This window comes from Nomia melanderi, chromosome 1 (genome assembly GCF_051020985.1).
Source record: "Nomia melanderi isolate GNS246 chromosome 1, iyNomMela1, whole genome shotgun sequence".
Taxonomy (NCBI): Eukaryota; Metazoa; Arthropoda; class Insecta; order Hymenoptera; family Halictidae; genus Nomia; species Nomia melanderi.
The window spans coordinates 21,845,984-21,867,975 of record NC_134999.1 but is presented as its reverse complement, the minus strand read 5'-3'; the positions used below and the strand labels follow the sequence as shown (position 1 = coordinate 21,867,975).

The window sequence follows — 21,992 nt, the reverse complement described above, 5'->3', positions numbered from 1 at the left end:
TACCTAGGATCGTGTTTAACAACATTACTTGTAGTCGTAAACATAATATCCTCTAAATATAACAGTTGAATGGGCATGCCTTGTAATGCGGGATAATTATTTTGTAAATATCTCAGTACCTATTCGTTTTCAACCCTACATAGCATAATAATTTTTTATACAGAATACGATGCTCTATATGCATCTAAACTCATCCGTGAACAAAATTGACGTACACAAAGCAAAAGGTTGGCCAACCCTGGCTTAGGGGAATCCCGAACGACTATGGTCTCCATTAAGGAAATCAGAGTGAAGATTTTCAACAAAAGATCCGAATAAATTCTTGAAGCATGCATGATGTTACCCGTTACCTATTACGTTTGCTCATCGAAGTAAGAAAGTAAATTATAAGTACGATAAACTAGTGTGCCTCAGGAAGAAAATAAAAGTTACTAGTTTCTCAAGTGATCGCAAGAATAGAGAGGACTTGATTTGATAATTTCCTAGCTAAGAACTCGTCTATGAACAAAATTGGCACATGCAAAAGGTTCGCTACCCCTGTATACTTTATCTCGCCCAGCATTCTCACACATACACTTTCCAAAAAAAACACACGCACTCTTCGCCCACTTTTTAAACCTAAACCATTCATCCATGCATTGTCCCAAATATTTTATACACACACAAATATTCATACACCGAAATTACCATAAAAAACTCCATGAAGACATAACGCGTGACCGTACGGAGTAGCTTCCGGAACTATCTCAAAATTAACTGTAACTTTAAAGCTGATCGTAAAGTGCGGGTAATTTATTTGACGCAATTAAAATCAAGCTGAAGTTTAAAACGGTTTTAAGGACACCGAAACGCGCAGCCGGCGCAGTGCGGAGAGTGACGTTAAACGTTATACGAGAACCCGAGCCGCGGACGTGAAATATTAACATATAAAGATACGCGCCTCCAACCATAAACGAAGATTATTCCGCGTCTCGTGCCATTACGCGTTCGGGAAACTAATAAGATGCTTAAATCACTGGGCACGATTTCCTCGAAAATTCCAGGATTAATTGGTATTCTATGGGTATTAATGTGCGGTAATTTTAGACTTGGCAGATTTTAGTATTTTGTAGGTTAGATGTGTCGGCTTTCAGCGACTGAGGGAAGTGAATCTGAGCGTAATGCGCAGTGTCGTAGTGTTTTTTTCCTGAATGTCTTATCTTTGGTATTTATAAAAAATTTCTTATTTTTAATAAATTGTTAATGATAGAGTTATTTTGGTGAAGCTCTTGTTTTCAATAAATTATTAGTGACAAAGTTATTTGCCTAAATCTCTTATTTTCAATAAATTGTTTATGACAGTTATTTTCCAAAATATCTCATTTTCAATAAACATTTATAAAAAACATCTTATTTTCAATAAATTATTCATGGCAAAATTATTTTTCTAAATCTCTTATATTCAATAAATTATTAATAACAAAGTTATTTTCCTAAATCTCTTGTTTTCAATAAATATTTGTAAAAAGTCTCTTATTTTCAATAAATTATTAAAAGCAAAATTACTTTTTTAAATCTCTTATTTTTAATAAATTATTAATTAACTACTGTAATGGTACTGACACTTATTTAAGAAATTACCAAAGAAGCTGATTTAGGAATACTTAAACTGAAATACAAGCCAATTAAAATTTTAATAAATTCACACGTATAGCTTTTATAACGAAATTCTTAAAAAATTTAATTAAATGTAATGAAAATTAAATCACAAAAATTCATTTAAATTGAATTTAATACATTCATTTCAACTGAATGAAAATTGAACTATAAAATTTCATTGAAATTGAACGAAAATTGAATTCAAAACATTCATTTAAACTGAACTATAAAACATTAAATTGAATTGACCAAAAATTGAATCACAAGAATCCATTTAAACTGAATCAAAATTGAATCACAAAAATTCATAAAAATTCATTGAAATTCATTCAACGATAAACCTGCCGAACACGTAAATTGACTTTTCGAAATTCCCCTATAGCAACTTCAAAAATCCACTTACCGAGTCGTCAATTGATTTGCAATTCAGTTTGCGCATTGCTAAATGAACTTCCTTCATAATGCCTCAGAGAAACGTCTGTTGTCTTTTCATTACCTGCAAACAGAAGAAATCAGGAATGACACATTTTCACCCAGTGAAAAGTAGGTTAAGTACTAACAAAATGTGCGAAACAGGGATACTTAAAAATTCCAGTATTTTCTGATAGGTGGCGTTGCAAAATAATGTAAATACATGTATTTGATATTTTACATAAATATTTAATAGTGTAAACTCGGGGTTACTAAAAAAATTAAAATAAAAATACAGTCAAAAATTTGTTGTATTAAAGGTTTCTTAAAAATTTAATTAGAAAAATTTGTTATATTGCAAATTTATTAAATTCAATGAAAATTCAATTGCAAACATTTAAACAAAAATTCTAGTTCTTTCTAACCTATTAAAAGTTTTAAGATGTATGCTCAGGCGCCATCTTTCGTGCAACGCGTTTGTTTTTGACACGATCAATGCTACCTGATTTTATGTTTAATGCGTGAAATATAAAGAATATATTAAATTGTTTAATTGCATTGCGTTGTTATTATTGTAGGTTTATAATATTTACTATAATATTTTTGCTATTTTGTTTGTGTGCGTAAATATTGTGAAATATATAAAATGATATTTCAAATTTCAAATTGCCTCCCATAAAAATCAAATTGTCCCCTTATGTAACATATATATAATTTGTAATACTTCATAATATTTATTATGATATTTTTCTAATATTCATTACAATAGTTCAATAACATTTATTATAACATTTTTCCAATATTCATTACAATATTTCAATAACATTTATTATAACATTTTTCTAATATCCATTACAATATTTCAATAACATTTATTATAACATTTTTTCAATATTCATTATAATATTTCTATAACATTTATTATAACATTTTTCCAATATTCATTATAACATTTTCCAACATTCACTATAACTATAATATTTTAACTATTTAAACAAATGTTACAAACCACAAAAAGTGACATTTCCAATTTCGAAGTGCCCCCTTAACACGTTGGGAAACACTGGCCCGCAGGGTCCTCGAAAAACTATCCAACTGAACGGCAGTTCGCCTCGCGACTTCTCTGATCTCGTTTCCACCGGTGGTATTCGAGAATTCGCGGAGCACCGCGACGTAACGAGACCGGTTGACGAGGGCAAGAAGTTAACTGGCCGTGCGATCTTAACGACGGCCAGTTTATTAAAACTCGGAAATACACACCGCCGGCAATTAACGTCGCGCGTACATAGCACCTTTCACGATCGGCCTGTCACGTGACCAGCGATTACCCTCTTGGCGTCCCAACCAGTGCCATCTTTCGCCTGCCCGGAAAATCCGAGTGACGCGACCGGCCACGGACAACCGGACGGATAGTGTTACCGGGATCGGGCTTTAGTGAATTTCCTGTCGATTTATTGTATGATGTGGTAATGAGTATCGATCTGAACCTGAATTTAATTTAATTTAATTTAATTTAATTTAATTTAATTTAATTTAATTTGGTTTGATTTAATAATTTAAAAATTGTGGGTAAAGAGAATTTTGTGTGATTAATATTTATTAACCTAGTATGTATTATTATAATTGATTCCAATCATGATATATGTAATTACTATTATATAATTAATTACATAATATATATAATTGACTACACCTGACCCTCAATTTACGCGGACTTTTTTACGCATAATTGACTCTTATTTCGAGCGACGTTTAATTATAAATTAAAAAAGAATATTAATTACTAAAAATTATAAATTAAAATATTTTTATCATTATTATTTTTAAAACTATGTAAGAAATTACAAAAATTAGTATCGTAAATATCAATATCAAAATTAAAAATTAATAATCGTAAAGTGTAATTCAAATAAATTTGGGAGCTGCCCATGTTTCGAGAGTTGAAACACATGTAACGAGAGTTCCATTATATTATGCTGATTCCCACTTTGTTTCCTTTCAGAAAAAGATGATTAACAGAGCCACTTAACACGTTCTTCTCGTACTTTCTCCTATCTGGCGTGGCTAATTCGAAATTATGTATGCATTTATTTTCTGCTTGGTGTTACATTTGAGACCTCAGAGAATAGTTCTCTTATATATATAAAGATGTAAATAAATTTGCTAATTACAGTAACCAGTTATTTAAATGCTATGACGCGACAATAGTTCATGTACCACCGGTGGTACATCCGTCCTATGGGAGTCAAGCATGTACCACCGGTGGTACATACGTCCTATGAGTTAGATAAGTATATACCACCGGTGGTACATCCGTCCAATGAGTTAGATAAGCATGTACCACCGGTGGTACATGTGCCCCACGCGACAGACAAGCATGTACCACCCGTGGTACATGCGTCCTATGTGAGACAAGAATGTACCACCGGTGGTACATCCCGTCGCGAACGCGTTAATCCCGAGTCGACTGAACTGCATAATCCATATCGATGCTGCTTTCGCGCGCAGAGTGATCAAGATAACGTTACTCGAAACCGGAGATAGTCCACGTCTCACACGCGAGCCAATTTCCTTTCGTATGAGATCGGAATCGTCCATCCGTTAATGAACGATCGGATGCGAAATTGTTTTTTCCATTGGAAATCGGTTTCCGTCGCGCGCTCATGATCCGGATCTGATACGGTCGAACGGCATCATTGTTGCAATGGTAACGGTAGTTGCCGATAGTAACCGTAGTGGTAGTTTTCCTAGCGTGAATAGTAACATAACTGGCTGCGAAATAAGGTAAATAAATTGAGCGATAAATTCTTAGTGGAAACAGAAGTCAGAGGAAGTAGTAATTTGTGAAACTTAGTGTTCTTTTGGGAATAGAATATGAGTGCTACTGTGAATACTTGAAGTTTTTGTGTGACAGTGTGTTAGAAATTAATGGAACTATATGAAAGTGTGTAAAGGAATAATGAAGTATATTAAACTGTGAAATTATATGATAATATATAAAACTATATGAAACTAAATATAACACAATATAACACAATATAAAGCTATATGAAACTATATGAACAATATGAACAAACAAGCGTTACGTGGAAATTAGAAACGATACGCGGTTTAAATTTGTCAGAAAAGTAGAGGAGAGTTGCCCCAATATGTAGCTATAAAGATTTTGAACATTGCATGTCATTAAATGCCTGTAAACGATGATCAAAGCGTAAAAAAGGCATTTCCGAAGAGGAACTCCCCGCGGGAAGCGTGAGAACAGTTTTTCTTCCGGACCGGTTAAGAAAACCTCCGCTCTAAATTCTCGCGGCGGTGAACGTGTTAATCGCACAATACAGGCATCGACATGAAGCTCGACGAACAAAAGAGCACGCAAAAGTTTGGATCCGGTTTTCCGACCGGTTCCCGGTACGGTTAGCGTCGAAAGTCCCCGACGGTAAACGATATTAATGAGCCACGATGCACTCGTTAATTCCTCGTTGTGTAATTACCATTCGGCGTAATGTTGCACGTGGAAACGGAAACTGCTTGACTTGAAACAGACGAGCGTAATGACGTCGGAAAGCGACGGAGCTGTGTGAATGGCGAACACGCAGCCTCGACTTTGATATTAAGGCAGTTCGGAGGTGGTCGCTTTGGTGGATTCATTGGACGTGGATTGTGGCGAATCTGGGGATATTGTGGATTGATTGAATATTTTTCGGAGGATAGTCGAAAGTAATCGAGACTGACTGAAAATGATTGAAAATAATCGGAAGCGATAAAAAATAATTGAAAATAATCGAAAATAATTGCAGATAATCGAAAACAATCGAAAACAATCGAGAACAATCGAGAACAATCGAGAACAATCGAGAACAATCCAAAACAATCCAAACCAATTGAAAACAATCGAAAACAATCGAAAACAATCGAATATAATCGGAAATTATCGGAAATAATCGAAAATAATCGAAAATGATCGGAAACGATAAAAATAATCGGAAACGATAAAAAATTATCGAAAATAATGGGAAGCAATTAAAAATAATTAAAAAATAAACGTAATTAGATATTTGATTCTAGCACAATATTCAGGAGTTCTTTTTCTCTTCTTTATTGTGAGAACTCCACGTAATTCAGTTCAATTTTTTTGGATAATATATTTAGTTAATGCTCTCGCCTTAACCACTGTCGGCAACGAAACAGTTCAAATGCGTTATTAATTATCTACGACCTATTCTATTCCTACAGTTTCATATTTCTATATGTTGTTCCAAATAAGACCGTGTGAAATCATTGCAGGAAACAGCTGAGTGAACTAATGTTATTCAAATCGAATCGCTTGATCTATATCTTAGTCGGTGATTGCATTGGTTATTGCCTGCCTTGATTCACATTTCATTTTAAACAATTTTAAATTAACTTCACTGTGTAACAGCAGATAACTAAAAATAAGGAAATAAAGTTAAAAAATAATTAAAAGTAGAAATAATTGAAAATGAAAAATAAGAAAATAAGAAAGTAATTAAAAATGAAAAATAATGAAAAGAAAATAAGAAAGTAATTAAAAATGAAAAATAATGAAAAGAAAATAAGAAAGTAATTAAAAATGAAAAATAATGAAAAGAAAATAAAAAAGTAACAAAAGGAATGATTATTATCTATAATATATATTCTTTTTAAATATTATCAATTTTCTTATTTTATTCTTTTTAAATAGGCGGTCGCCGTTATAGAAAGAGAAATATTCGCTATTCCCCTCCTAAGGAATTCTAAATAAAAATATTATTCCGCAGAGGGTTAAAAGTTGCTCGCTTCAAGCGTCTACGGAAAAAGTCGGCCGCTAAGACTGTTCTTCCGTACATACGTACAACTCAACTCTTCGATCAGTTCCGAAGTCAGCGTTAAATTCTGTTTTAGAAATCGGTTTCTTCGGCTGGAGAAAATTTGATAAATTCCTCGCACGGCCAGCAGCGAGACGAGCGCAGCTCCAAGTGCCGAATCCATCGATTACTTTCGTGGAGATTAATAGGGGTCTGCCGCCGCTGATCGATGGAAATCGCGTTTCGTTTTTTCCTTGCTCGGATCGGTCGAAATTAGGCTCGACCCTGACGCAGCCTGGTAACAACCGAGCCGCAGTCCGTCTTTCGAGAGCGTCCGCGATCCCTCGTATTCACCGCACGGAAGCCGCGCGGATAGTCCGAACAGCGCTGCGTATCAATGGCTGCTGCCCGCCTGCGCAGGTGGCGTCGTTGAAATCGCCGCGCCGCGCGGAGCAGCGCGTCTACTCGCGGCCCGTCTCTCGAGAGCGTGTCGGCGGCATCTTCGAAACTCGATGCCCAACGAGGGCGAGACGAGGAAAATGTGATCGAACGTAAGTTCTTTGGTACGCCTCGGTCGAATATCCTTCGGTTTCGTTCGCGGCAGCGAAAAGAAAAGAGGCTTCCGAGGCGAGTGCCGCGTACGCGACACGACTCGAGGCGGTTTTCTCGCGTTGTCGGCCGAAAGGGCCGGAATTGAGTTTCTCCAGTGCCGCTGGATGCGTGCCGAGTCGGCGCAGTTCGTCAAGAAGCGGGTGGAGCGGTGCGAGGAGACGAAAGCGTCGGTGACCTCCGAATCGAGGGTTCAAGCGACACCGATACTCGAGAAAATTTGATTACTACAGTTGACACAATTAACACTGTTTCCATCGAAGCTGTCAGGAGATATCTTTTGACATTTTATTATTTCTATATTCTAAATGAATCATTGATTCTAAATTGGTAATGTAGTAATATTCAGCTAAATCACACACAAACAATCTTAATCCATTACATTTTTATAACAAGTAACAATTATTTAGTAATTATTTAAAAATATTTTATTATATAGTATTATAAATATTAAATAAATAGTATATATATAAATTTTCGATTGATTATTATTATTTATTAAACACTTAAATTTTTCTCAAATTCATACATGTTTATTAATATAAAATATATTTAATAAATAACATTAACAATAAATGAATGTCAATTATTAAATAAATAATATATGATAATCATATAAATTTTCCACACCGCACTCACACATTTACACACTCGACGCATGTGTATGCGTGTGCTCGGCCATCCTACAGGACGAAGAATTGAAATTCGCAGATACTATTTCCGCTGGGCCGTGCGCCAGGCAATTAATATTCTCATCTCCATAAAAATATTCATTCGAGGAATGTTACACCGGTAGTAAACCGGAAACTTTAACGATGAATTCGCATTGCGCGCGTTCAGAGGTAACCGGCGATAAAATTTCGCAGCTAAACAGCGCACCGAGAAAATGAAAGTACGCGATTGTGAACAATTACCATTTCCTCGGTAATTGGCTGCGTCTAATTTCTCTGTGGGCCGGTTGCCATCGGAATATTCTACCTCGAAGGATTCTGCTTACAATAAACTATAGTCCTTTCTTGTGTCGGTTGTAGGACTTCTGAATGACATTTGAATTTTTTAATGAATTTTTTCAATTGGTTAGGTTATAATTTTTATTTTAACGTTAGCTTGTTGAATGTGGTACCGATGGATTGCTGAGATTTTTCTGATTAAAATGAGTCGAAACACGATGGGAATAGGACTACTTTTACAATTTCATGGAAACTAGCCCTTAGTTTCGTTAATTGTGTTAAATCGGTAAAATTGGACCGATTCCCACCGTGTTTGGACTCATTTTAATCAGAAAAATTTCAGCAATACATCGGCACTATGTTTGAGAGGATAAGGTTGAAATTACTGGAATTGGAATTTTCTTCGTCGAATGTTTAATTGTACTTTCTCGAATGTAGTACTGGTGGATTGCTGAGGTTTTTTTAAGTAAAACGAGTCCAAACACGATGGGAATCGAACTAGTTTATCGTTTCCATGGAAACGAGCCTTTAATTTCGTTGATTATGGTAAATCGGTGAAACTGGTCCGATTCCCATCGTGTTTGGACTCATTTGAATCAGAGTAACCTCAGCAATTCATTAATACTATATTGGAAAAGGTAAGGTTGAAATTACAGCAATTGAAATTTTACAACAAATATTCACAATCTCAAATATTTTCTATTCATTTTCTAATGATTTTCAATTGATTTTCTATTTATTTTCTGATCATTTCCTATTCATTTTCTAATGATCTTTCTATTGATTTTCTATTGACTTTTTAATCATTTTCTATTGATTTTCTAGTCATTTTTTAATCACTCTCAGTTCCATACACTAACCAACAAATATTCCCAATCTCAAATATTTTCTATCCATTTTCTAACAATTTTCAATTGATTTTGTGATCATTTCCTATTTATTCCCTATTAATTTTCTAATGATTTTTCTATCGATTTTCTATTTATTTTCCATTTATTTCCTATTTATTTTCTATTAATTATCCAATCACTCTCCATTCCTCTCCACTCACTCTCATTCCCTCCACTCCACACAAACATTCCAACCTCAAACACGTCACAAATCTGTCCCAAACTTATCCCACCACACACACGAAGAGAAAGCATCGGCTCGGGCGGAGGGTTACATAACCTCAACATTACGCGCACACGGAACAATCAAACGCCTAATTTATACACGCGTGTAAAAGCTGCCCGGTTACCATTGACTCGGACCCAATGATACCGGCAATTACGCACAACGAACGGTCCTAACTGCGGGCTCAACAGCATTCCACGGGAGTCTTTGATCCGGCCGGGAGCATTTTCGCGCGTGAGTTAACCCGGACACAGTTAATCCCTGGAATTCGACGGCGGACGGATATAATCGAACTTAACATACCGTAAATGGTGTACTCACCGCGCGCGGTCCACGTTCCGCGGGAGCCGAGGCATATCTCGAATAGCGAGCGCACGATCGTTCCGCGCATGCTCGCCCATTGCCCGCCTTTGACACTAGAGCTATCGTCGTTCCAGTCAAAATGACTGGTTTCGCTTTTTGTTTTTAATGATTCTGTTTCTAATAATTCTGTTTTTTAATAATTCCATTTATTATTATTATTATTATTATTATTATTATACGAAATATACAAGAATTACCGTCTTATCAGTCGAAATGACTGGGTTCGATTTTCGTTTTTAATAATTCGGTTTTTGATAATTCCATTTATCAAATGGATGTCAGATGAAAATGACGTTTCTTCTAAATAATTGTTCCCATTTATTCTTGCCAGAAAAGAATAAATATTTTCCAATGGTTAACTAATTTCTCAATGGAAAGTCTCCAATGAAATGTTTAAGCATTATTAATATATTTTGTATAATAATAATAACAATAATAATAATTAGAATTATTATAAATATTCTTTGCAAACAACTGTCCTTTGTCAAATATAAATATCCTTCCAAATTTCCACATAATTTGACAATAGCATAATACACGAACAACAATACAAAACACCAACCGACCACACCCCCCCATAAAGATAATCCCCAAACCATACCTGCCCCACAAAACCTCCAAATCGCTCATCCTCCGTACCCAGGTACCATCATCCCAGGTTAGAATTTCACGCGAGTCGATTCCGTGCACGCAGCGCATTAGCTAGTCGTCCGTCAGGCGAACGTCGACAGCCGGGCACGAAGATAATTGGCCGTTCGGGCCGCGCAAAGTAGTCCGGCGCGGACAATGAGGACTAAACGATACACGGTGGCCCGTTCCGGCGTAGTTTTCTCGTTATCCAAACAAGGAAGCGGCACGAGGCACGTCCGCGGCGCGCCGGACGATTTCTATCGTGCCAGGTAGCCGGTGTTGCGCGGAGTACGCCGACCTCCGGCGAGATCTCGGAACCGATGCCCTCGCCGGGCCTCTGATCGCGGAGACCCGACGGCGCCGGTACCCGATAAGGCGAGTGGGACGGTGCCCGGAAATCTGTGATTGTTTGTGATTGTTTGTTATTGCTTTTAGAATGGTTTATTTGGGGATTTATTTTGTGGGGTTTTTTTTATTGATTTTGGATTCATTTTGTGGTTATGTTCTTTTTGTGATTGTTTTCTGGTCGCTTTCTGTTGATTTTTTATTCGTTTTTTATTTGTTTTCTATTGATTTTTCCATTGATTTTCTATTTATTCTCTATTAATTTTCTATTGATTTTTTGTAATTGTTTTCTGTTGATTTTCTCTTAATTTTTTCTAATTGTTTTCTAGTCATTTTCTATTGACTTTTTCTAATTGTTTTCTAGTCATTTTCTATTGACCTTTTCTAATTGTTTTCTAGTCATTTTCTATTAACTTTTTCTAATTATTTTCTAGTCATTTTCTATTGATTTTCTATTAATTTTCTAGTCGTTTTCTATTGATTTTCTATTGATTTTCTATTAATTTTCTAATCATGTTCTAGTCATTTTACATTGATTTTCTATTCGTTTTCTATTCATTTTTTAATAATTCTTTATTTATTGTCTATTAATTTTCCAACCGTTTTCTATTCATTTTCTAATGACTTTTCTATTCATTTTCTATTAAACAGTAAGAAATAAGAACACTTGTAGGTGAACATTATTTCCACCGAATGTGTCAAAAAACATGTGTCGAAATTTCATTTTAAAATTATTTTCCAAATTTAGTGGTATATTCTGAATTAACTTTTTTACTTTAACCCTGCAGCTCCCATAGTGACAGCCACATATTTCAATACCAGTGAAATACAAACTAGTCTCTAAGGCACCAGTATCACATTAATATGGTAAATACCATATTTTGTTGACATTTGGAATAGCATGTTCCATCAAAATCTTTATTTTTATTAAAAATGATATGTTACTTACAATTAATCCATCTAATGAAAATAAATATGATTCCATAAAAATCTTTATTTTTATTAAAAATGATAACTTGTATTTTTCCTATAAGTTTTCAGTTTTAAACTTATTTCCTTATAATTATACAATTTAGACCACTAGATAGCGGATGTCTCATAAAAATCCTTATTTTTATTAAATATAATATCTTTATTTTTATTAAAGTGCATATCCTTATTTTTATTATAACCGATACCTTTATTTTTATTAATATTCATATTTGTATTTTAATTAAAATTAATATCTTTATTTTCATAAAATTGATATGTTTATTTTTAAAATTGATATCTTTATTTTTATGAAAAATGATAAATCACTTACAATTATCCCATTTGATGAAGATATTGTAAATATATTTTCCCCAAAACTTTTTATTTTGAACCTGAAATTAGGTTAGATATGAAAAATTCATTAAACACCTATCCCTCTGCATTCAGCTTTAAACTTTTTCCCGTGTAATTATACGATCCAGACCAGTACACGGCGGACGTTGGATTTTCACCGAGCGGCTTTCCGCCGGCGGCGAGCCTCGTGTCACGAGAAAGCTGACCCGTCGCCGTCGTTCGCGAACCAGTCGATCGGAATTCTGCGTCCCGGCGCGCGCTATGCTGCTTTGGTTATGTGAGTCGAGTTTCTAAATGAACACGTGGTCACTGTTTATTTTTTTAACCGTGGAGACTGCATAAAATAAATAAATAACTGGTGGTAATGTAAATAGTTTTTTAATCATTTATTTTTTATCTTGAATTATTTAGTTATAATAAAGTAAATAAATTACTGAGTTATAATAAACTAAATAAATTACTAACTTATAATAAACATTAATGACGGGTGATTTTAATATTATTCCTTCAACATGTGTATACTAAATATTTAATAAATATTTTTGTAACTAATATATTTTATTGAAATTTTCAGGAATTTTCGAAGTTTCACCATGATAAATTTAGACTCTCCTACAGTTGTAAAGCGTGGAATAAATTTAGAAGTGCACCACTGTCATTAATGATAAGGTTATCGTAGAAATAAAAAACGGGGCCATGGGACTGCCCGGATGGGCCTGAGGGAGTCGCGGTGGTATTCTTCGAGAGTTCCCGTGGCTCCCTCTCATGACTGTGGAAGGTCGCCGTGGAGGTTTTCAGTGGTTAAAAAGGGGATGGCTGAACGCATTTATTACCATTGCTATCACTGTTGTTACTAATATTATTAATCTCTTATTATGATGGTTATCATTGTTATTACTACTATTATTATTTTATTTTATTATCTGTACTGTCATTGTTATTACTATGATTATTACTATTTCATTACGACTATTATCATTGTTATTACTGTTATTATTAGTATCATATTATAACTATCACTACCATAATTATTAGTATTTCGTCCCCCAAATAGAAAGATAGTCACTATAATACATAAACACCATTTACATTAACCGAATTGCCAATTCTAAGTAAACGTTCATCCGCGTTTAACCCATTGAACTCTGTAGGCTCCAATATTGCACCCGGAATAATATCGAATATTTTAACGAATCAAAGAACACTACCCTAAAATTATTCGATTTTCCACACATCCAAATTTCTTGCTGAGAACGAAAATAAAAGATCGAAGGAATGTTATAGCATTTTTCATTTTCACTAGAGATACCATAACAATTAGTCGCAGTTGCTGATAAATTACAAAACCATCTAGAGCGCTAAGGATTAACACGTTCGCAACGGGATGTACCACCGGTGGTACATGCTTGTCTGTCCCATGGGACGGGATGTACTACCGGTGGTACATTCTTATCTGTAACATGGGATGTGATGTACCACCGGTGGTACATGCTTCTCTGTCTCATAGGACGAATGTACCACCGGTGGTACATGGACTATCGCCGCAAGATAGCATTTAAAAAGCTGATTTCTGTAATTAACAAATTTATTTACATCTTTGTACACATAAGAGAACTATTCTCTGAGGTCTCAAGTAAAACACCGAGGGGAAAATAAATGCATACATAATTTCGAATTAACACCGCCAGATGGAAGAAAGTACGAAAAATAACACTGGCCCACGGCGGGTACACTGAATCCAAGCTCCGTCGCGAACGTGTTAAACGGCTTCACGCACTCGCGCGCTTTCCGTTCTGCGACGCCAGGCGTCACGGTATCGTTGCGACATTCCTCGTTGAATTTCGCGAGCCTTCACACCCTCCAACCAGAAAAATCTGATAACTGCCCGCCGCTACTCTACCGTGCGAACAGTCAATGGCACCGTCACGGTGGACACGCTCGCCGGCCATTGCGATCTGTATCTTTTCATTAGGATCTTTCCGCCTGTCACGAGAGTTTGAAATACCCGGCGTGCCTCGTTCTTCGGATTCACGAAAAGCTCTTTGAAACGTTGTTCCCTTTTTGTTGCATATCCTCGTGAATTGTATTTTTATGGTTAGTATAATTAGTGGAATTAATTGTTTATAATTTGGGGATGATATCTGTGGCATACCTGAGTTTATAAATTACAAAAAGTTCATGAATTACAAGAAATTTATGAATTACAAAATGTTTATAAATTACACGAAGTTCATGAATTACAAAATGTTTATAAATTCCAAAAAGTTTATAGATTACAAAAAGTTTGTAAATCACAAAAAGTTCATAAATCGCAAAAAATTTATAAATTACAAATACAACAAAAACCAACGTTGCAGCTGCATTCCACAATAATTAGTAGAATTATTTATTACACAACATCTCGGGCGCCGTAAGAACAGTTACAAGCGCACGCGCGAAAAAAGCGAAATTCAGTGTGTCCCACCTACATTCCTAAAATATCGGATCGCGCGTCGGAAGCGCTATCAAGGCCAGGGTCGCAGGCGTTCGCGACCCGTCGCAAGGTGAACCAGATGCTCCCCGAACGGGCGAGAGTTCCCTCGGGCAATTACCAAACACAGATACGATAGTGCAGGAGAAACGGAATTTTATATGAAACATTATAATTGTTTCATGATGATTCACGATAAAACAATTCGTAGATCAATTTATTTTACTTCACTATTAATTAATATTCATTTATTTCACTAATTATATGAACCATAAAAGAGTGTAATTCAAATAGGTTATATGAAAATATGAATTACAAATTAATATCTAGACCAATCAATAAAAATTTTCAAACTCAAATATTTTCTATTCATTTTCTATTTATTTTCTAACGATTTTCAATTGATCTTCTATTTATTTTCTAATGATTTTTCTATTGATTTTGTATTAGTTTCCTAATCGTTTTCTAGTCATTTTTATTCATTTTCTGTTCATTTTCCATTCACTTTCTATTAACTTTCTATTTATTTTCTATTAATTATCTAATTATTTTCTATTGATTTTCCAGTCATTTTTTATTTATTCTCTATTCTATACACTAACCAACAAATATTCCCAATCTCAAATACGTCACAAATGTCCCCAAACTACAAACAATTTATTTCACTAATTACATTGAATACAAAAATATAATTCGAATAGCTCAAATATAAATTACAAAATAAGTATCAAGCCAGTCAATAAAGATTAGAAGAAATAAATTAAGGTCTCCGCGTAAAATGTCAAACCTCGTGCATCAAAGATATCTTTCGACAGCTTTAATTGTGTCAACAGTGTTAATTGTGTCAACTATATTAATCGAATTTAGTTATGGGTAACCGGTGACTCAGCGTCAGTAAACCAATACAAAAATGATAAAGCTTGAAAAGATATCTTTCGACAGGTTCGACGAAAATAGTGTTAATTGTGTCAACTATAGTAATCAAATTTGGTTGTGGGTCACTGGTGACCCAGCATCAGGAAACCAATACAGAAATGATAAAGCTTGAAAAGATATCTTTCGACAGCTTCGATGGAGACAATGTTAACTGTGTCAACTGTAGTAATGAAATTTTCCCGAGTATCGGTTTCGCTTGACCCCTCGATTCGGAGGTCACCGACGCTTTCGTCTCCTCGCACCGCTCCACCCGCTTCTTGATGAACTGCGCCGACTCGGCACGCATCCAGCGGCACTGGAGAAACTCAATTCCGGCCCTTTCGGCCGACAACGCGAGAAAACCGCCTCGAGTCGTGTCGCGTACGCGGCACTCGCCTCGGAAGCCTCTTTTCTTTTCGCTGCCGCGAACGAAACCGAAGGATATTCGACCGAGGCGTACCAAAGAACTTACGTTCGATCACATTTTCCTCGTCTCGCCCTCGTTGGGCATCGAGTTTCGAAGATGCCGCCGACGCGCTCTCGAGAGACGGGCCGCGAGTAGACGCGCTGCTCCGCGCGGCGCGGCGATTTCAACGACGCCACCTGCGCAGGCGGGCAGCGGCCATTGATACGCAGCGCTGTTCGGACTATCCGCGCGGCTTCCGTGCGGTGAATACGAGGGATCGCGGACGCTCTCGAGAGACGGACTGCGGCTCGGTTGTTACCAGGCTGCGTCAGGGTCGAGCCTAATTTCGACCGATCCGAGCAAGGAAAAAACGAAACGCGATTTCCATCGATCAGCGGCGGCAGACCCCTATTAATCTCCACGAAAGTAATCGATGGATTCGGCACTTGGAGCTGCGCTCGTCTTGCTGCTAGCCGCGCGAGGAATTTATCAAATTTTCTCCAGCCGAAGAAAACGATTTCTAAAACAGAATTTAACGCTGCCTTCGGAACTGATCGAAGAGTTGAGTTGTACGTATGTAGGGATGAAAAATAGCGGCCGACTTTATCCGTAGACGCTTGAAGCGAGCGACTTTTAACCCTCCGCGGAATATTTTTGTTTAGAATTCTTTGGAGGGAAGCGAATATTTCTCTTTCTATAACGAAATCGTTTGAATGAAATATGGGACTGAAAGCGCCGTAATTTATATCAGCGTCTTCTTTTCTTTTTACGCATTCGCTCTTTGTTAAAATAATAAATACACGCATGCCTCGCTTTACGGCCTAGATACGTTGCGAAAAAATTGGAATTGCGGAATCAGTTATTTTCATAGAAACCCGTGCAAACTCGATTAGATCTGTTTCAGTTTTGTATAAATAATATGGATTTTAGTTCGTCGAACATTTCATTCTGTTTGTTTCCTATAGAATGGCGTAAAAATAAAATTGCAAAACGATGTAATAGTAAACAGAAGTTGAAGAAATAAACGAATAAATGGAAAAAAAAAGAAACAATGTGTTTTTACAATGAATCATACCATGACTCAGTCACTTATAAGAATAAACGGAATGATTAAAACATTATTATTTCTGTTTATAGTATCCAAATTTTAAAAGCCAAAAGAAAATTCAGAAACGCACTATGAAATAATCCAAAATTTCAGTAAACACTAATTTATTATAAAATATTGCAATCTTATTACAAGATATTACCTTAAAATCACATAATAGGGCCCAAATGTTAAAAGCCAAAAAAACTTACAGAAATGCACTATGAAATAATCAAAAAATGTCAGTAAAAAGTAATTTATTATAAAATATTGCAATCTTATTACTACAAAATATTACCTTAACTCAATATTACATAAATAACTGCATAAATGAAAATTTTAAACATTTTCAAAAATAAATGAAAAGAATTTTAAAAAGTAATTTATCATAAAATATTGCAATCTTACTACAAAATATTCAAAGTAAAAGTTCAAAAAAACTTTCAGATAAAATAATCCAAAAATTTTAATAAAAAGCTTCAAACATCAAAATCACTCATAAGAATAAAAGGAATGATTAAAACGTTATTATTTCTGTTTATAGTTCCCAAATTTTAAAAGCCAGAAAAAACTTCTGTAAACGCATCATGAAATAATCAAAAAAATTCAGTAAAAACTAATTTATTACAAAATATTGCAATCTTACTACAAAATATTATTTTAACATCACACAATAGTTCCCAAAAAAACTTTCAGAAAATCACTACGAAATAATCCAAAATTTCACTAAAATCTTCAAACGTCAAAGTGACATCGTCCGATTAGGGTTAATTCTGCGAAGGATGACGATCACGATAGAGATTGGTGAAACATTTTCGCGGCGGCCGGCGCAGGGAACCCAGTGGAAACCTTCTATCAAGGCCGCGGCCGAGGCGGTTCTTTTATTTTCTGGGCATTTGACGAGAGCGACATGCCAGACATTCCTCGCTGGAATAGCCGTGTAACTATGCCCTCGGCATGGCCTACGTGCGTGTGCGCCCGCCTCCCCTCCCCGCCCCGCCCCCTTCGCGGAACGCGTGTGTTCGTAACCTATACTGGGTGAGCCGGAGAAACCGATTTCCTGCTCGACGGTCCGCGATGTTCGAATGACAACATTTCTCGAAGGTCAGTGTTGCAGCCCGTTAACCCCTTGTCCTACAACGAGTGTGACTCGTGATTTTCAACGTGAAACAAATAGTAAGATAACTGAAGTTTTGTGTAAATTATTTATTGCTAGGAGTATATAGGAATAACAAGAAATTAATATAAATATTTTTATCATAGTTTATAATATATAATATAGTTTATAATATAAAATAACTGAAGTTTTGTATAAATTATTTATTGCTAGGAGTATGTGAGAATAACAAGAAATTAATATTATATTTTTATCATAGTTTATAATATAAAAAAATTTCTTGAATTACCTATTTTTATCATAGTTAGGTAATTTAAGGAATTTTTTTCAGTGATTAATGTCTCTTTGGTTAGCATGACAAGAATAGATTGAATCGGTTTTGCACTACGTCTAATATTTGGCAATATTTAATGTATTATTTATTTTTAACACTAGGTTTACAGGCATTTATTGTACACTTCATTCTATTATTTCTAAAAGAATTGATGCTTGGTTATTTCAATTGTGGAAACTGGAGATTTGATAGTTGGTAATTGTGGTACGTGTCAGTGTGATCGCATCAATCAAAATCAGAGTAAACATTTACAAAATAATATTTCTAAAATCCAATATGCATCAATTTGACGCGTTCTGTAAACCTAGTGTTAATACTTAATACTAGTGAAATGACTTTTTTTAAACAGTTTGGAGCAATTGATTTCATATTTATTCTGACTTCACTTGCTTGCTTTTCCGTTTGACTGATTGCGAAGAACTGAGTGTTAAGATGTAGAATAATATTTCGTAAACATACCAAAGCGCTAGATGTAAACACATTACTAGAACATTCTATGTAAACATTTCTTTTATGAACCGGTGCAAAACCGATTCAATCTATTTTCCTTGTCATTGCTAAACAAGGAGACATTAATCACTGAAAAAAATTCCTTGAATTACCTCTAACTATGATAAAAATAATTATAATGTTGATTTTCTGTTATTTTTATACATTCAAACAGAAAAATCAAGGGTGGAAGACGCCAAACTAATTATTTTTGAGACACATGTTCTCAAAAACCAGGGCTTCATATTGGAGACTGCTTTGAAAGATACCACACGATGGAGAACTATAAATTACTAAAACATATTATCATGTAAACATATATCTAAAGTTTAAAAAAGAATTAATACATTTTGTTTTTCCTTCATAATCTTGCATATTATGTATTACTGTTCGTTTAATGAAAATTCATTCCAGCTAGCATGACACCTATATATAAATTTAATATGACCGCAAAAGGTTACCCTCGTAAAGAATAAAAAGCTGTTGGTCATTAGAAATCTACGTACAATCATTCGGTACCATTTGCACCGCATATGTTTGTACTTTTGTCAGCCGAAATCACAGGTGCCTACCGTGTTTGACAAATTCAATAGACGGTACTCAAAATTCTTGCCACGTTCTTCACGTTCTTCACGTTTATTTTGTGTCTACGTTTCCTCTAAAGATTAAAGATCCATAATAGACTAGTAATATTTCATTTCTATGAAAATTAAATAAATAAAATAACTAAACCCAGCTCAATATTATAGGAGGACAAGTTAAACAGCAAATATAAAAGCAGAATAGACAATCATCCTAACGACCTAGCCAAAGAACTCTGTATAGTCAATCTACGTTGAAAATCGCATACAAGGCATCCTGATTATCTCTCGTAATACACATAAAAACACGAATCTAATACACTTGAGATTATCGAATGTACAGAATGTAAATTTCTGATGAGAAATCATGCTATATCTAGACTGACTTGATATTATACAATAAGGGGTTAATAACAGTAAAAACCTAAGAATTGAATAGGTATCTGAAAAAAGTCATAACGTTACATTTCATGAAACTTACAAAAGAATGAAACCGATTTACTGCTTACTGTAATTACAAAAATTGAACGACAAATAACCATTTGATAAGAGAACTTATTTACTAACTGTAAATGCAAAATTGGGGACACAAATGACTGTTTCAGACGATTTATAAATCTTCTTGAAAAATTTGTAATACATGTCCTTTTTTTAAACACCTATTCAATTATTAGGTACTGCGAAAAGTTTGCACAGTTTTCTGTTAGCAATAAAATGAGGTTAAATATTACTAGTTTAATCAATTAAATTGACATTAGCAGTACATTATGTTTCTGCAATTCTGATGAAACAGTGTATTTTATTAAATAAATTTTACTTCATTGTTACAACTGGATGATTATTTAATGAATCACACCAAGAGAAGTAATTAACATTTTGAATATTTTGGAACAGATAAATTACATTTTAACCAATTCAGAGGAAATTATTTGCCAAGTTCAGTTGTATATTCTGAATTGACTTTATTATACAATTAAACGTAGGAAATGTCAAAAATTGAACTGAGAAAGTAATTGATTTTGGGTGGGGGTCACTGGTGACCCTTGTGACATTTAACGTATTAAAAGGAACAAATAATATTAAATGTTAATGTAGGTTATGAAATCAAAATTTAACACTATTTCTACCGAAGGTGTCAAAAGACACTTTTCAAGATTTTAACTTAAAACTGCATTAAATTTTAATTTTGAGAATTCACACGAACATTTTTAGCATCCACAGCACTTCATATTATTTGTTTCTAGTAACATGGTGAATGTCAAAGGGGTCACTGGTGACCCAACCAAATCGAATTACTATAGTTAAATCAGTTAGACAATGGTTATTTGAAAACATCTCTATATTGTAAATAACGCTACCTAAATCAGTAAGACAGACCTGCGATAATAACAACGCTATGCAATTAAACAATTTAATATATTTTTTACATTTCGTACATTCGACATACAATCAGATAGTATTAAACGTGTCAAAAACAAGCGCGTTGCACGAGAGATGGCGTGTGAGCATGTATTTTAAAACTTTCGACTGTTCCCGACGGTGAAATTCCCAGCGTAGGCAGTTGATTAATTATTTAATATCATTCGTCATTTAATTTAATTCTAATTCAGCAATAATAACAATGCAATTAAATAATTTAATATATTATTTACATTTCGCACATTAGACATAAAATTAGATATCATTAAAAGTGTTAAAAACAAGCGCGTTGCACGAGAGATGGCGTGTGAGCATGTACTCTAAAACTTTCGACTATTCTCAACGGTGAAATTCCCAACGTAGGCGGTTGATCGCCGAACGAAATCGTGCTCGAGGTGTAAAAGATTCATCGGCAACGAGCCGTACAGATTTGTACCGTACTTTCTTCGAGGAGAATTACAAACAGTGCCGTATTCACAGCGGCGAGGGCTATTATCAAGTAGTAAAACTCGCCTTTTACGGCCGGCTCTAATGTTTAAGTCATTATGCTAATTGCCCCGCGTCCGACCTTGCGCACGCGCGCGGCGGCCATTTAAAAGAATTCGGCGGAGAATCGGCGTTCGCTTTCTCTATCCATATTTCGCGCGCACGTACGCGTCCGGCTAAAAAGTTAGCACACTTTCGAATCGGCTAATTATCGTTCCGGAGGATCACAGATATCACTGTGGAATTACACCACTTAACCTTTTGCACTCGAAAGTTATTCGGCGTAAATGTTCAACGGAAATATTTTTGAAATAAAATATTCAGTGAAAATATATTTAAAATAAAATAGTTTAAAATATTTTTAATGCTGTATCTGTTATTTTAATAATCACACAATTTGTAATACCTTTTCATAATTGTGTCCATAAATATGAAAGTGATCTCAATCATACATTTCTTTTGTTTTAATTTACTTTAAAATAATGTGATGTGAAA

The 21,992-nt window shown here is 34.9% G+C and overlaps 1 protein-coding gene and 1 long non-coding RNA gene across 5 annotated transcripts in view; one reads left to right on the top strand and one right to left on the bottom strand.

Annotated features, from left to right (window-relative positions):
- LOC116426840 (uncharacterized) overlaps positions 1–21,992 on the bottom strand; it is a 143,852-nt gene that overhangs the window by 68,312 nt on the left and 53,548 nt on the right. For 2 of the 4 annotated variants that reach the window (XM_076369117.1, XM_076369122.1), the window contains exon 2: positions 2,042–2,134. The exons of 1 other annotated variant lie outside the window; for it this stretch is intronic. The gene's annotated coding sequence lies outside the window, so the exon portion shown is untranslated. Of the gene's footprint in view, positions 1–2,041; positions 2,135–3,058; positions 3,332–21,992 lie in introns of those variants that run through there. One more of the 4 variants, XM_076369120.1, reaches the window with a different exon arrangement.
- On the top strand, positions 11,454–13,614 carry LOC143174546 (uncharacterized). The gene is made up of 3 exons (XR_012998641.1): positions 11,454–11,734; positions 12,322–12,470; positions 12,768–13,614. It is a non-coding gene; the product is annotated as an uncharacterized LOC143174546 (long non-coding RNA).